Source organism: Mauremys reevesii, linkage group 8, assembly GCF_016161935.1.
Source record: "Mauremys reevesii isolate NIE-2019 linkage group 8, ASM1616193v1, whole genome shotgun sequence".
Taxonomy (NCBI): Eukaryota; Metazoa; Chordata; order Testudines; family Geoemydidae; genus Mauremys; species Mauremys reevesii.
The window spans coordinates 49442136-49448591 of NC_052630.1; positions in this window are offsets into that span (position 1 = coordinate 49442136).

Here is a 6456-nt window from a genome sequence, read left to right on the forward strand (position 1 = left end):
GGCCAGCCGCACAGAGCCACGTAAGAAAACCCACTGCCTCGCACAGACGCACCCCACAACACATAGGCACGTGCTATCTCGCAAGGCAACAGGCACATCCTAGCCACAGGCACACATGCTACCGGGAAGAGAGACACCCAAGCCACAGGTACACAGAGCCACACACACAAGCTATACACTCTGTGAATAGCACACAGAGCCATGTGCTATGCACACAGGCATACACAATACACACATGCTACAAGCAGAGAGACACTACCGCACACAGATCCATGCGCTGTACACACACCATACACAACACACATACACAGACATGCTATCCATAGACATATGCTACAGGCAGAGAGAGACACCAGTGCACACACATACAGATACCCCCTCACAAAGATATATACACACCCTAAGATACACCTCTACCCCGATATAACGTGACCCGATATAACACGAATTTGGATATAACACGGTAAAGCAGTGCTCCGGTGGGTGGGGCTGTGCACTCCAGTGGATCAAAGCAAGTTCGATATAACATGGTTTCACCTACAACACAGTAAGATTTTTTGGCTCCCGGGGTTACATTGGGGTAGAGGTGTATGTGGAGAGAGATCTGGTAGCTGCTTCCCTGAGTAAGGTACTGTATCATTAACAGAACAAGCTGGGTAACAAACACTGTAGGGGGCGAAGGAATCAGATCGCTGATAGGGAAGAATGGGACTGACGTGTGTGTGGTCAGCCTTATCAGCTGGCTCAGGGATATTACGCAAGCATTTCAAACCGCATGGCAGAGAGACCTGGGTGGTTCAGACCTCCTTTGCCTACTCTCAATGCATCTGAGCTCAAACTGTCCAGCAATGAGAGTGGCTGTGCGTTAGGAAATTTGGCAGCAGGTACAAATGGCTCCCACCCGACCCTGGGTCTTGAGAGTGGTGCTAGTTTGAGAGAGAGGAGGAACGCTGGTCAGAAGGCCAGGGTGGCTGGAAAGTACGCCAGGGGCCATATTTTTCAGTCTGGCCTTTATCAAGACTGTGTTTTTGCACTTGCAATATTGTGGGTACAAATAAACACAGGTGGAATTTTGTCCCACAGTTTAAGAGCTTTAAATCCAGTAGGTACCTGGTTTGTGGGTGCAGTCGGGGTTGAGGATGACATGAACTGTGGCTGCAAGTCACTGCTGGTGCAGAATTGCACTGGCAATTATTTACATCCAGAGTTTGCAGTTCCTAATGTGAAGGCTGGTGTTTGAGAACCTGGCTTGAGACCTTTAATTTCTGCCTGCCCAAGCAGATGAATGACATAGAGCAGCCATTTAATAACAATGATCACCAGGGCTCATAGCTGATAGACTACAGGGCAAAAACTGAGCACCAGCAGAGGGACAGGAAGACAGTGATAGAATCCGTAGAATAATGTATCCCAGGGAGGATAACCACACATCTAGGTGAGAGACAGAGGACTCAGTCTTCATTCATTGAATCTGGTCATCACATGCCTGACCCAATCCACGTAGGCTTCTGGAAAGCTAAGGGCACATTATAGTGGGTGCTGCTGTCTCTGGCTGGAGGGAGTGCGGTGCCCTGTGAGCTGGCATGTGCATGTCTCAGCTGCTGACTCAGGGACATGATAACTTGAACCAGCCTCAAGGGAGAGGAAAGAAACCATTACTGTAAAAGCAGTGTTGGTCCGCCTTCCAGTTGGAGAAACCAGTGGCTTACCTCTGTGGATCACCTGGAATAAAAGTTTTTTACAGCTGGTTTGCAGAGGGTGTGAATTGATTGTGATTGTGACTGAACGGTGTGATGCTAGCTCAGAGCCCATAAATGTATATTATTCTAGTGTGCACTCATGCCACTCTTAAAATAGGTGCCAGATACTTGTGGCATAAGCGGAATGGATCATGCTGATGTCTATACTGCTGAGGAAGCTATGCAGTTATCAGTGAACTCTCTAAATGAAGTTTAATAGCAGCTACTGTGTTGTGGATAGTAACCAGAACTTCAGGAGTGGCACATTGGAACGGACCTATGGTGCATCTTGGTGGTGCACTGCCTCTGACAGTGGCTGATTCTAGAGGCTCTCTCCTCCCACATAATGCACCCAGTTTTTCAATCCTGCGCTAGTGTGAGTGTTCCTTCCAGACCAATGGTGTGCCTCTGGCTCTATTTCTGCTCCAGAAGGATTCATAGCTGCTGCGATTTTTGCCCCAGTGAGTCCCAGTGCAGATTGACTGATAGTTTTAGATTTATAACAAGCAAAAAGCCTATATCTTGGGCCCTAGGTGTCTTTTTGACATTTAAAAAAAAATCAGCCACTTTCCTGAGCCAGCAATTGACCACCCCCCAAAATATGAAATGGATGATACCCCACGAAAGTCACACCCTGATCCTCCCTCCCTCCCCAAGCCTCACAGCTTGCCCTGACACTCAGATTTGGCCTATAGATTTGGAAGGGAGGAGGAAGGTGAATTCCAAAGTGAGGGACCCCTTATGGAGAGCAGCAGCTCTGTCTCTTTATAGCCCCTGCTGAGAGAGACTGTCCTGATTCATAGCTTTTGAAACTTCCCAAGCTATTTGTCTCAATGATCTCCCGTAGTGTTAAATCCTCCCATTGGCTCCCATGTACAGATTGTATTTCACAGCAGCATTGCAAAAAGCTTTAAGCCCTATCGCTGTCAGACCTGTGTGTTAATGGAGATCTTGTGACATAGTAGAAGTCAAGTAACCTATGTCAAAGTCTGAGTGCATTCATGCCCCAACCCTTGAATCCCTGAAAGACTGAATATCTCTCTAAAAGAGATGCTACAGTTCATCTGCAAGTGATAGGGCAGGATGCAGGAATCACTGGGTGAAATTCTATTGCCTGTGCTCTGCAGGAGGTCAGACTACATGATCGTTTTTGTTCTGTGTTTGTACAGGACCTAGCAGAATGGGGTCCCGGTACATGACTGGGGGTCTTAGGTGCTACTGCAATACAAATAATTATAATGCTTCTTTCTGGACTGAAAACCTATGAGCCTACCCCTCCAGTTGTCAATATGCTGAGAAGTCAGCTTGGGTTTGGAGGCAGCTGAAATCGGTGAGAATTTTCTGTCTTCTATAAGAATTGTGCTCTTTGAGGCCCTTGCCATGCAGTATCAGCAGAGGTGAAAGTAAAATTGAGCTCTTACCGTTCCGGGGTGGGGCCTCAGGTGGAAGGGGTGGGGCTGGGGTCAGTGTCCCCCAGCCAGCCCATCTGCTCTGCCTGGCCCATGCCTCCAGGTGCAATTTAAGGGGACCCAACAGGGCCGCCGATGGGGGGCAGCGCTTTAAAGTCAGCGGCATGGGCCGGTACTGACAGCTACTTTTTACCGGTATGCCGTACCGGCCCGTACTGCCTTACTTTCACCCCTGAGTATCAGCGATGCCTTTGCTGGTGATGGACACATGGAGAATGATTGACTCTGGCCAGGTTGATCATATGGCTAATTTTTTCTGGGAATACCTTGAAAGAGACATTGGTCTGGGAATGAGGAGATCTGGGTTCAATTCCCAGTGCCAAGACAGCCTATATGGCTTTGGGCAGGTCTCTCGGTGCTTCAGTTCCCCATCTGCAAAATGGGGATAATCTTTCTCCCACCCTTCGTCTGTCTTGTCTGTTCAGACTGGCTCTCACCACGTATCTGTTCAGCACCAGCACATGTGCCTTGTGAACATCCCAGGGCAGCACTAGGAGCACAGTCAAGGAGCAAATAGATGAAAACAAGAGGAGGTGGGCAGAGAAGCAGACAATAAAGTGGGAGCATGGGAATGAGGATAAAGGAAGGAAAAGGATAATTAAGTCAGGCATAGAAGAAAACAGTGGGGACTCAGGGGTGAAGGGAGGGTCTGTGCTGGTACTGCATTTAGTAATATGGCCCATGCCACATTGCATACACACAGTGGTCCATCTAGGGTTGTCTGCTAACGGTGGTCAGTGCAGGATGCTTTAATGGGAGGAGTAACCTGGCCTTAAGACACCTACATGTGCAATTTATACCATAGTGGTGGGGGTCGGGAATTATCTTCCTGACCCCCAAGCTGGGGACTCATTTATGTCCTGAAGCATGTGGACTGTTAGCCCTAGTCATTGCTATCCTAGCTGTGTCACAAGCAGATGCTGTTTTTATTTTCTCTCTTTTTTTTTTTGAATCCTGCTGACTTGTTATGAGTTGCTAAGAATTGGTGGTGTGCTCCGTGCTGCACAAGACACAGCTAAAGAGAGTCCCTAGATTAGAGCCCAATCTCATTGTCTCAATAATATCCTGTGGCAGGGAGTTTACATGCTCCACAAATAAATTCTTCTTCTTTCCACTTTAAATTTGCTGCCTGTTGATTCAGTTCTGTTTCCTGTTGGTTTGGTGTTATGGAAGGGCTGGGAAGAAGCCTCCAGCTGGGCATACCACTCAGCTCATCTATCAGCAACCTTTGCCCTGTCTCTTCTAGCTTGGCTTTTTTCCAAGCAATGCTAATTAATCTGTCTCTTTAATCTCTAAGTATGGAATCCCCCCTCCCTCCTCCAATTGCTCCTCTTGAGTGCTCTTTAAAATGATAACTTTTGAAGCCACAGTTTAATTTCTTACAGGGCATCAGAGGTGAGAGGGAAAAAATGTTCTGATTATCTCTCCCGGCAGCCGAGCTAATGGGTGCCTGGCAGCTAATGGGGAAGGCTGGACAGTCTCTAGGTCCCTCCCTTATTAGTTGGTGTGGCCCAGTTTTTAATGACTAAAATACGATCACCTTAAAATCAGTAGCTTTAGAGATTCTTGAGCAAGGAAGTGGCTGTATGTGAAGCAAGAGGGAAGCTGGCAAGGGGACGTTCAGTGGCCTGTGAGAGATGGAAGCAGCCGGAATATAGATAGGGCCAGGTATTTTCAAGAGAGCTTAGCTCCCATTTAGCCACCTCAAGGAACCCCTCCTGCTTCTCAACAGCAGGTGAATTCTCCTTTGTTCTCAGTGGGAGTTGCTGGGTGTGGCTCATGTCTGTAGATTTGGGCCTCTTCATTTAGATGCCTAGCTAAGAGCTAAACTCTTTTCAAAATCTGTCCAATAGGGATTGATGCTGCTCTGCTTAGGCAAAGCTCCCATTGATTTCCGCCCACAAAGGTGCCTGCCGATTTCCCTGCTTCTCATGTGTTATGGTGGGGTAACATCCAGCTCACAGTTCTGCCTTTCATAACTGTTTATGCTGCTCCACTGACGGCAGGCGTTAAGCTGGGCAGCTCTGCAGTTCAGGCTTCACAGAGATTCAGACAAGCACTTTGTTCTCTGTGTAAACCGTGTGTGTTTCAGAGTCTTAGGTTCTTGGCATATGTCTCTCCAAGGGAGGAGAAACTGGCCTACGAAGCTCCTATTGTGTGCAGTGCCTCTCTTGGATCCCTATTCAGCACAGCATTTAAGCATGAGTGTAAGTCCATCCCTATTCAATAAGGCACTTAAGTCTGTTGTCTTCAGTTGGACATTAGCACTTGCTTAAGTCCTTTGCTGAATTGAGGCTTCAACTTGTAACGTTAGCAAACTCCACCATGGATTTATGTCCTTGAACCATAGATCCTCATTAGAATTCATGTACTTGGTAAATATTAAGGCTTTATAAATTGGAGATGGGCCCTAACCACAGCATCTGCTCCAGGGCAGTCCTTACCCATACACAAAGTACGCAGCTGTGTAGGGCACCAGGAAATTTGGTGCCCCAAATGTCCTGGTGCCCTGCGCAGCGCAACTGCCTATTACTCCAGCCCCTTCCCTGCCCCGCCGCTTCCCTGCCCCAGCCCTGCCTCTTCCCGCCCCTGCCCAGCCCCACCCCGACTCCCCTGAGCTCTGCAGCAGGGCCAGGGCTGCACTCACCAGCAGAGGGAGTGCAGCGACCTGGCCCCAGCTGCGCCACTGGTGAGTGCTGGGGGGTGGTTCCCCCTGCCCCCTAAGCCAGCCCTGCCCCCCGTGTAGGCCTGGGGCCCGCTCCTTGCCCCCACATGGAGGCCTGGGGCCAGCCCCCTCGCTCCCCCCCCGCAGAGGTCTGGGGCCCCATACCCCCCCCAGCGGGGGTGGGGGGGAGGCTGTGTGGGGTCCCAGAATAGCTAGGGACGGCCCTGATCTGCTCTAACCCACGTGTCTGAGACTTTAGGACAAGTCCAGTTCTGGATCCAGTCTAGTAGCAATGCAGCGATCTGAATCTGCATCCCAGAATTGTGGGGCTTTGATCTCAGGCCTGAGAACAAACTTCTCATCTATTTTTATTTGTCCTCTGGGATGAAAATAATTGGGTCTGCAAATTGCAGTGCAGTCTCTGCCAGGGAATGCTGAGAAAGGAGCATGCGTAGGTCCTAGGAATAAGCAAAAAGCGCCTAAAGTTGCTGTGTAGCACCCCCCTTCTGGATGGGCCTTGCACAACACTGTGTGATTCTGGAGAAAGCTGCATGCAGTTCTGCTTGGCCAGATGTATGGGCCA